We start from the raw sequence: 11313 nt of genomic DNA, 5'->3' as shown, positions 1-11313 counted from the left end.
CCTGTTTACCTGTGTTTTCCTGTACTTCTTATAGTTAGTTATTTGTATCTCCTTAAAGGACTCTATTATCATCATGAGACAGGATTTTGTGTCTGAATACTGGTTTTCATGTGTTTTAGTTGTTCAAAGCATGCTGTGTTGGGAGACCTTGGTTCTGATGATGCCAATGTATATTGGCTTCTGTTGGTTATGGTCCTGTGCTTCTCTCTAGCATGCGCCATTGGGTTATTACTGTTGTTAACTGGTCTGGCTACCTCTGTCTGGAGCCTACCTCCTGTGTTCCTGTGTTGCTGCAGATCTCCTGGGAGGCCTGTGGTCCTGTATATGGCTGAACTCCTAGTAGGCCTTCAGTCTGTGGGGTCTTCAGAAGAGCAGACAAGCTAATAATTTGCCCAGGCAGAAGGCACAGTTTCCTGGGGGACAAGCTGCTTCTGGGTTGGTTGAATGGACTCAGGTTCATGCAGGAAGAAACATGTGCCTCAGGCTGGGCAGGGGTTCCTGTGTTACCAGGTTCCTGGGAGGTCCTAGTTGGGCCAGGTATTAGGACAGGAGCTAGGGTCTCACCTGTGTTCCTGGATCTGTCAGAAGACCTGGAGAACAATCTCTCTCTGAGTATGGATGGGTAATAGAGGGCAAAGCATAGGCTATGTTCCCAGAGGCAGGTAAAATCTGGAAGGAACAAACCCTCAGTTTTTGATAGATGTTATTTTATTTTCATTGGGTTTTCAAAAGCATTCCTTGAATACCAGCTCTTGGGAAGAAATTTTAGGAGGATCATTGCATGTTTGAGGTGAGTGTTTATTAAATGTGGAGTTCTAGGTTGAGGTATATAATTAGCCCTTGTCTGAAGGCAAATATAGCTGAGTAGAAAACATAGATCTTACTATAAGTGATATTAAGTTTTATTATTATATCTCTAATTTAACATAATCGCTAATAATTTTTCAATTAATTTGATTGTTGATATTTTATTATTATTTTCCAATTATTATTTTGTGTGTAAGAATATGTATGTATATAGCACAAGTCATGGTGTTTGTATGGATATTAGAGGACAAGTTGTAGGAGTCTAGTCACTCTACCTTGTATGTTCTCTGGATCAAACTCAGGTCAACTAGTTTGGTGATAAACACCTTTATCTGCTGAAATATCTAAAAATGAGTAATTGCTAGAAATGAAATTCTTTAGATGGGCATTGCTAAACTTCCTTATAGATAACTTGCATGAAAAAAAATAGAGAAACTAGCATTTGTCAGACTCTTAACAAGCACTAAATATGTATAATTTTTAAATCAATATTTAATCTATTATATCTATTTTTAACCATTTGGATCTTTTGTAATGAAAAACATTTGGAAGCTTATTGACCATTTGTTTAATTGTGTTTATCCAAATCATGTATTAGTAAGATTCAAACCATTAGAGGATTACTAAATAGGTTATTGACTATATTAATTACATTTTAGTAATTCCAGAAAAATATGTTGAGGCTTAAATTAGGATTATAATTATAGAAATGGCATAACAGATCTTTTGAGAGTTGCTTCAGAAGTAGATGTGAAATTTTTAATGCCATCAATGTTTTTTAGCTAAGTGACCATATGTCTGTTTCATTATAAGTAATTGAAATTGTATGAAGATGTTTTAGAAAAATAAAGATGAGCATTGCTGTTTATTTATAAAGTACTGATGTACAAAATATGAGAAAATAGTTTAGCATACAGAGTTACATTTCTCATTTCCTGTTTATCAATGAAACAAAAATACCACAAATTGAAAGTAAAATAAAAAAATAAAATAAAATTTACAAGCTTAAATATATTATTAGGAGGCTAGTGATTTTCAAATAATGATAAGAACCTGCTGATGTAAATATAGAGAAACAAGATTTTCTATTCAAGAATGCTGGATAGATACATTTATGAGAGCCTTTAAAAGAACATACTAACATGGTGTATTAAAATTTTTTTGTATACCTTAATCCAAACAGTTTTACTTCTTGGATTATATTTCATACAGCAATATGTACATGTTCAAAATATGTACCAAAAATAATTGCTGGAGTATTTTAAATTTATTTCAAAATTTAAAAATAACAAAATAAGTGTATTTTTCAGTGAGTAAACTACTATACAGGCATGAGGACTGAAGGTCAGATTATCATTACTCATGAAAAACTAAAAGGAATCATCATTTATAATCCCAGTGCAGAGTGATGAGGACAGGTGAATCCCAGGGCCTCACTGGTTCATCTGTTTAGGTAAAATAGACATTTTCAGGTTCATTGAAGAGAACCTGTCATAAAAAGTGGGGAGGAGAGAAGAACAAATCACAACATGAACCACATGCTACAAAGTTATCACAGTTAGGCACAGATAACCTCACACATTTGTGTACCCACACATACAACACTGAAATATAGACACTATTCTAAAACCAAGTGGGCTACATTGGGAGGGAAACTATTAAATTTATAATGGAACATGGAAGTTATAAATCAAGCAGATTTTAAAGTTCTTTTGTGATACATTGTTAGAGACCCTGTTCTGAAAGACATCTGTACGTCCCTTGAACACCTATGCTCCTGTGTCATTCCCTTCCCCATATCCTGAATTTTTGTGTTTATAACCCCTGTGTTAAAAAGTAAAAATTATGATTTGATAATTAAAAAAGAAGAATGTTATAAAATATATAAGACAGAAATATACAATATACAAGACAGAAACATCAATAATATCTTTTATTTCAGGATAATTATTTAACTGTCAAAGAATAAATGATAACTAAAAAAAGAATAAAAAAATCAAGTAATGGGGAAATTATCTTATTGATATATGTATACATACATGAGTTTGTGTACATTTATGCTCGCAGATGGACAAAACTCACTGCCTTATGGAAGAAACATTCATGTCCCTTAAATTTAATATCCCATTATTTTCTGGTTACTTAAAACAACTTTGTTTAAAATAAATCTCCCTTGTACCTGAACATTTTGCAGAAGAAATCTGTTTTCTACAGACAAATAAATCCTAAGTCAGATTGATTGTGCATTTGAGTTGGAAGCAGTGATTCTTTGTTGTTTTGCTAAGAATGAGAGAAGTCTTGGGTATAGTGTAGCATAATAAGAATTTAGCAGAGTGGTAAACAATAATGGTCAAAGGAAATAAATGACAGAGATAAAGCCATAAAATATATACAGATAATGTTTTCTATAAAAAGAAGAAATGTTATGTTATTTACCAGATTGGAAAAAAACTATAAGTGACCACAAATGTTCCTTGCATTATATACTAAAATATAACTAAATTGAGCTTAAAATTCTGGCATGTCCATGGTAGAAGATATGACTATTTTTACTAAATTAAGAAAAGACTATATCTCTTTTAAAATTATTTGGTAAACTTACTGAGAGTACCACAGTCATTAAACATGAATTCTAGATCTAGAAACAAAAACAAATCAGAAACAACTTATTTAGTCTTATACCTGTCTCTTCCTCCATTATTTATATTGTATTCTTTCTTTAACCTTTAAAATAAACAACCAAACACCAACATAAAACAAAACAACAAAAAATTTCCACAACAAAATGAACAGCAAAAACTCTCTTTCTTTCTTAGACAGTTGTTTAGTGTATTTTGGTATAATATGATAATGGCCAATACACTTCCAATTTTATAACTTTACCATAGTAATTTTTGTTATCAGTTCTTTTTGACTCTTTCTATGGTTTTTGTTTAGCATATATAATATTTCTGTGGTATCTAGAACCTTGAATAGTTTCAAAGTATATTTCAAATACTTCATGCCCACACTTCTTTTATAGCATTTAAAGAAAATACTATCAGTAAGGAGCCTTGTTCCTGAAAAATTTACCTATAATCTATATGATAACAAATCATCATTATTTACTGAAAACATATAGTTAGTTAACAATATTTAAATAAAAATATATTGTATTCTAAATATTTTTATGATAACACTTTTCTAACTTTTCTATGAGCTCTCAAACTTTCTGTTTTTGAACTTGAAAAGACAGTTTTTCATTTAATCTGTAGTATTTATAAGTTGCACGCTGAGAAATAGAGGGAAACAGTGAGAGAAGGCATATTTATCCACTATTTTTTAATTTCTCTAAGATGGAACCAATAAGAATAATGAATTGAGATACAATACCATGAAGTACTTTCTTTCTTAATTTCTTATTATATGTTATTAATTCTATGATGAAGATTCAAATTCATTATCACATATGTAATCTTAATTATTACCCAAAGACTAAATTTTCATATACATTTAACCTTTGAATTTGATAAGGAATTTTTAGATATGAACATTTAATAATACACCCAAAATATAAAAACCCATTTTGAGATTTCTGGTCTGTATCAATCTTTGTGGGTACAGAATGAACCTATACAAGAAGAAAATCACCAGAAAATAATGCAGCTAACAATATCTGTTGTTTATACTGAGCTACATCTAATATTTACTTCTATAATTTATAAATAAATGAATGAAATCTCAGAAATGCCTCTGCTCATTAGTTGTAGACTGTATATTTACATTTTTCAACTAAAAAAATCTTATAAAAATTTCCCCTATCACCAAAAAAGATGCTCAAATGTTATCCAGATATATTAACTGAATCCTAAAAGTTCTAAGAATATTTCTAGTATGATAAATCTTTTATTATTCATGAAGATAAAATACAATGTCTGTTTTCCAATTGGTCATTGTGAGAAATGAAAGGAATAAAAAAATTAGCACTTAATGAATACAAAGAAAATCACTTAAAAGTGAGCAAAGCTGACATATATTAGAATAGTGGGAAAAAAAGGTAAAAACTTTTTAAAATTAATTTTTCAAGCTTCAAATATTAGGTAGAGAAATAGGAGTTAAAATTACAAAGTGAACTGTTTAATAAGAATACTATATTGAGAGATAAGAATACATTGAAGTGGACAAAGGTAAATTGAACATTGACAAAAATATTGAGTTTTAAGACATTGCAATAGAAACTATCAAGAATAAGCAGCAAGAAGAATTTAAAAATAGACAGCAAATGGTAGGATAAATTCAAGATGACCTCCACATTTTAATTGGAATTATTGCAGTAAAAGAAAATGATAATGAGAGAGAAAAAACATTTAATAATGTGTAGATTTTGCTAGTTTGATGACAACTTAAATCTATAAGTGAAAAACACTTCAAGAAATATGAATAAGAAACATGAACAAAAAGTCAGGGAATTCATAATCAAAGCATATAAAAAGAAGAAGCAAAAGAAAATATTCAAAGCAGCTAATTAGAAAAGTTTTAAAAAGAATACAAGGACATTTTTTACTCTCACTTATGCAACCATGTTTTTTGAAAATTGTCATTTAAATAAATGACTATGTGTACAAGCCCTTGGTGTCTACAAACAACTATGCACTGCACTACCAATGCTAATGCATTTGGAATTGTAACAAAACAATTGTATCTCAGCTTTGTGTTATTTGGATATCAAGTACTTGAATTGAACATATATAAAACTTGCCAATTTTCTTTACATTTTACTGCTAATATTTTGCCCATAAAAACAAGTAATTCAGAGTTAGATGTGCTCAGAAAGTTATTTTTACAAAGGAAGTTACACAGTTGGAAGTATTTGAGTAACACTATAACATATAATCACCTATTCTAAGTTTTAGGACTATAAACTAAAAATTTTATAAATAGTAAATTTTTGAACATAAAAAATCTCTAGTAGAGAAATTATTTAGCAGAATTTCTGCCAGGAATTCCCATTTACATAGATTAAGAGTTGAACACAATGCAGGGCGATGGTGGAACACGCCTTTAATCCCAGCACTTGGGAGGCAGAGACAGGCGGATTTCTGAGGCCAGCCTGGTCTACAGATTGAGTTCCAGGACAGCCAGGGCTACACAGAGAAACTGTGTCTCGAAAAATCAAAAAAAAAAAAAAAAAAAAAGTTCAACAGTATAAAAATCTCAACCACTATAGACTTTTCAGCATTTCTCCAAAGACTCATTGATAATTACTTATTGAAGAATCAATTGTATTACCTCATTGTTATTAATTTTACTTTAACCATATAATGTCCCCAAATTTTTCATTGTTATTCATTGTATATATCCCTACTATTAATCATAAGATTGTTAGTTTACATTATTTCTGTATAACATACAATTTCCATCTAAGGGACTGAAAATTGTCATTGTTCCATTCAAATTTAGAGAAGTAGATAATACAATCAATGTCTTAGTTAGGGTTATTATTGCTATGATAAAATACCATGACTAAATACAAGTTGGAGAAGAAAGTGTTTATTTTACTTACACTTATACATTGTAGTCCATCACTGAATGGATTCAGGACACGAACTCAATCAAGGTTGGAACCTGGAAGCAGAAGGTGATAACAAGGCCATGGATGAATGTTTGTTACTGGCTTGTTCCTCATAGGTTGCTCAGGCTGCTTTCTTATAAAAAAACAAGACACCCAGACCAGGAATGAACCTACTCCCAATGGGCTGGGCCCTTCACTATCAATCACTAATTAGAATATGTTCTGCATCCTGATCTCATTTTCTCAGTTAAGGCTTCATAATTTTAGATCATTCTAGCTTGTATCACATTGATATAAAACTAGGCAGCACAACCAAAGACAAACATTAAAGATCATTTTATAAAAATAAATGTTTCATAAATGCATGTGAAATTGTTCAGTCATATATAGACTTCAAAACATGCAATAAAGCAACAGTGACATAACACTTCTTAATAAACAGAAAATAAAGTTTGACTATACAAGTGTTTTGTTTGACATGGGATGCAGTTATTACCCAAAAACACACTATACATTCAAATAAGTGCAATTAGACAGCTGTTGCTTACCCACAAAGGTATAAATGAAAGTACTGTGACCTTTGTTTATACATGCCATAATGAACATTGTTGGGTTTAATAGGAGTCATAGCTGAATAAAACTGTGGGATACCTCCCTCCTTTAGAATCTTTTATGTTTCTTTCTGGTACTGTGAAAGCTAATCCTCAGATAAGGTACAGTCTGGTCAATTCCAGTTCACTGTCCTTTGTGTCCTGTGTTTGAAGTGTATGGTGCCTTGAGCAATATGATCAATTTCATATTGTATATTATTACTATATGTTAATTATCTATTTATTAGTTGAAGGACATTAATTCATTTCCATTTCCTAGTGTTTAGTCATTGTTCTAGTGCAATAAAATGACAACATAACTAATGTAACACTTACACAGAAAAAATTCTAGTTTTTAGGAACTTGTTTACAATTTCAGATGGTTAGTACATTATAATCATACTAGGAAGCACACAGCAGTGGCTGACATCTTTATATCTTGACATACAGGCAGCTGGTAAACAAAATCCATTGAGCCTGATATGGGCTTATTATAATACTTCCAGTGGCATGCCTTTTCTAACAAGGCCACACCTCCTAATCCACATGAGCATATGGCAGCCAATCTCAATCAAGACTCAACATACCACTAACTGCCATACCCTGTCCTAGGTTTAGAGCCATGCCATAAAGTGAAGACCCCCAAACTCGGGAGACCCTTCCTCAAGTCTCAGGAAATCACGACCACCCAAAAACCACAAGAAACCATACCTGGATGCAATCAGCAGAGGTTTATTGGGGAGTTGGCTAGCCAAGGTCAATACTGCTTGTCCATGCAGGAACAGAATTTTGACAAAAGGCCAACAAGCTGAGGGTGTTTTTTTTTGTTTGTTTGTTTGTTTTTTTTTTTTTTTTTTTTTTTTTTTTTTTTTTTTTTTTTTAGCATGGGGTGGGGAAAGGAAGGCATTTTCGTGCGGTTACACATGATTGGTTGCATTTTCGCGCGGTTACACATTATTGGTTGTTTTACAAATTTTGAACATAACACTGGGAAGACCAAGGGAGGGAGGGGTAACCAAGAACAGTGGAACATTTCAGAGGAATCCAGCCCAAATGATCCAGAGTCATGTGAAAATCACTCTGCATACCCATTCCTCTCAAAAATGTAGTTCTACCATGTCACTGTGCCCTACCCTGTCATTACCAACTATTTCAGGTTAACTATTTTCACTTCTTCTGGCTATAGCCCCACCTAGATGGCTTGCATCTTTCTCTGTGGTCAGGAATGTGTCTTCCTGACTTCCAGCTTTTCCTACCCACAGGTGTGTCTACTCCCTGAGGCTTGAGGAATGTAATCCAGCAAGTGTCCTCTGATTCAGGGATAATGTCCTCCACCCGGAATGTGTCCTGGGGCAGTGAAAATCTTACATTCAGTTCCACTTTCTTGAACTTACATTCTTTTGCTCAGGTCTAGTGTAAAGAAAAAGCATATATATATATATATATATATATATATATATATATATATATATATATATTTCACTCTACAAAAGCAAAATGCATCGATCTTAATTTTAAAAGCCCCAGAAATTTGTCAGTCTCAGCACTGTTTAAAAGTCCAAAGTACAATGTGACTTCGGAGACTCAAGGTGATCTCTTAACTATAACCCCACTTTAAGAAAAAGCAAAAAGCAAATCACATCAAATCACATACTTCCAACATGCACTGTCATGGAATATATATTAGCATTTGAAAAGGGATAAAAGGGAGCACAGAGAAGAAATACTGGACCAAGTCAAATACAAAAAGTAAGCAGGGCAAATCCTTTTTCTCAATACACTCTAGATTCAAATCCATCCAGAGTTATTGACTTCAACTCACTTCTCCATCTTTCACTAGTCTTAAGATTTCATTGACATGTATTCCATGGCTCTGGCATCTCTAGGTTTTGGGAGGTCTCCAATGCAATTCAGGTTTTACTTTCACAACTTTATGCAATAGTTTCTCTAGGCCTGAATGTAAGGACTGCTCTGCAAAATCTGGGACTTTGACTGCCCATGGCAGAAAATTTTATAACCCTTTTCATGTAGACTTCTGGACTTTAAATCTATAACAACCTGGCTGAAACTTCCAACTTTTTCTGCTTTGGGGGCAGGGAATCTTATTGACTTGAATTTGCATAAAACTTTCCATTGCTGTTGGTCCCCTTTGTTATTTAAGATTTTCTTTAATTCCTTTTTAGTAGTCAGAAGCTTACCTGGGTGGGGTCTTACCCTGAGAGCACCACCCCCTTTATTCCTGTTTGAATCAGCCCTTTCTTTCAACTTTTTATCTTCTTGAGCACTGGCTTGGCCCCAAAGTACTCAAACTGCATTTTGTATTTCTTTTTGCCCAGTTGGACATTTTTCATCATAGATCTGCAAGAGTAATTACTAGTAACCATGTAATAGTCAATACTAGGATGTCTTGAAATCTTCTCTACCAGTGCCATTAATCTAAAATTTTACAATTTAGCCTCATGTACATTTTTAGAACAAAAGTAAAAAGGAGCCGCCTTTTTTTTCTAGAATATCACACAAATAGCCTCTAGGCCACTTATTAATATTCTTCCCTTCCCAGTCATCTTGACCTAAGCCTATATTGCTCTCAGCATTACTGTCTTCCCAGCTCCCACTAGAATGAATCATTAAAACCCTTTCAACTTCTGCTATAATTCAAAAATCTCAAATTCTTCCATAGTTCTCCAATTACATGTTCAGACTTGTCACACCAATAACCAAGTCTCTGATACCAATTTCTGTATTAGTCATTCATTGTTCTATTGACGTGACAATACACTATGACCAAGTAAACTCTTATTTTAAAAAGCACTTAATTGAGAGCTTGTGTAAAATTTCTGAGGGTTTGTCCATTATCTTTGCAGGAAGCAGAAAGTAATGGTATTAGAGAAGGAGCTGAGAGCTTTACATCTTGATCCAAGGAATTAACAAAATAGAGAAATACTGGAGGCCTCTCACAGGGTTTTGTAACATCAAAGCCCATCTCCCCCCAAGAAGTTCACACATCTTAGTTCAAACATGAGTTACTGAAATTACTCTCATTCAAACTGACATACTAGCTATTATGAATAGAGAGGCAATGAATACAGCTAAGCAAAATCTGTGGAGTAAGATACAGAGGCCTTTGAATAAGAAATTGCTTCCCTGGGTCACAGTATAAATAATCTAAAAGTAAAATAATACTTTTAGATTTTTGAGAAGCCTCCACAATGATTTCCCTTGTGGCTGAACCAGTTATCAATCCAACTAACACTGAATGAGATTCACCTTTTTTCACAGCCTTACCAGCATTTGTTGTTAATTGTTTTCTTGATATTTATTATTTTGATTGGTGGAAACAAAATCTTAAAGTAGGTCAATTTTCATTTCTTTAAATACTAACAATGTAAAACGTTAATAAAAATGACCAAGACACTATGACATTATATATATATATATATATATATATATATATATATTCATATTATATATATAATTATATATTATTTTATAGTAACACATTACACAATACATAACAGAGAACATATAACATATAATATGTATCTTAAACATTTTTATGTCTTTCTTTAAGAGCTTTTAGTTTAGATACATAGTAGTATTTTTAAAAATGCATTATTTTTATTTTACTCTGTTTTTTTTAATTCTTTATATTCCTAGGGCCATTCACAGAACCAGTTGTCTCTGGAAGGCAATGATGGGCAATATAGGTGGTTAAATGGTGCAAAAGAGAGCAAAAGTTGCTTATTCTTGGTAATATTTACCTTTCTTAACTCTTCTCTCTTCTGTGACCAGAAGCCTCTGATTTAGGGAGATTAACACCTGCTGTTTAACAGCAGGGGATTAAGTAAAAGAATTAGCTTACTCTGGCTCTTTGTTCTTTTCCTGGCAAGTCCCTCCCTGATCAGGCATGAGGCTCAGAGTTTCATTAACTCTGTGTGAACCAGAGATAGAGGAAAAGAAAGTAACAAACTCAGAAAGAAAACATCATTTACTCTGGATGAATCAGAAAAAGAGGTTCCATTCATTTTTCATACATACATGCATGCATGCATTCATATATATACATACACATTTGTTGGATGGAGCAAAGGCTCCATAGAGAAAGCTCCAACAATTTCAAAGATGCACATATTGAATATGTGATAGAACAAAACTCAAAGAACAAACTCCAACCAACTTTTCCATTCGTGCATGCAGGGAGAAAACATACATTCTGTATGAGGCTGAAGAAAGCCACACCCACATACAGAGACACACACAAACTGGATTAAGCAGAGCTAAATTGAATTTTATTGTCATTTTTAGTAGTCAGGCTTTCTAAGGAAAATGGATCACATTTTATTACTTTTATTTATTTATACCTCA

The 11313-nt window shown here is 32.7% G+C and overlaps 1 long non-coding RNA gene across 1 annotated transcript; it reads right to left on the bottom strand.

The window, feature by feature from the left end:
- Window positions 1-1500: 1500 nt before the first annotated feature.
- LOC143435462 (uncharacterized) lies at window positions 1501-10771 on the bottom strand. The gene is made up of 3 exons (XR_013105789.1): window positions 10710-10771; window positions 6350-6411; window positions 1501-2295 (listed from the first exon to the last, which is right to left on the bottom strand). It is a non-coding gene; the product is annotated as an uncharacterized LOC143435462 (long non-coding RNA).
- Between the last annotated feature and the right edge of the window lie 542 nt (window positions 10772-11313).

This window comes from Arvicanthis niloticus, chromosome X, assembly GCF_011762505.2.
Source record: "Arvicanthis niloticus isolate mArvNil1 chromosome X, mArvNil1.pat.X, whole genome shotgun sequence".
NCBI classification, from domain to species: domain Eukaryota; kingdom Metazoa; phylum Chordata; class Mammalia; order Rodentia; family Muridae; genus Arvicanthis; species Arvicanthis niloticus.
This window is presented reverse-complemented; position numbering and strand designations above follow the sequence as displayed.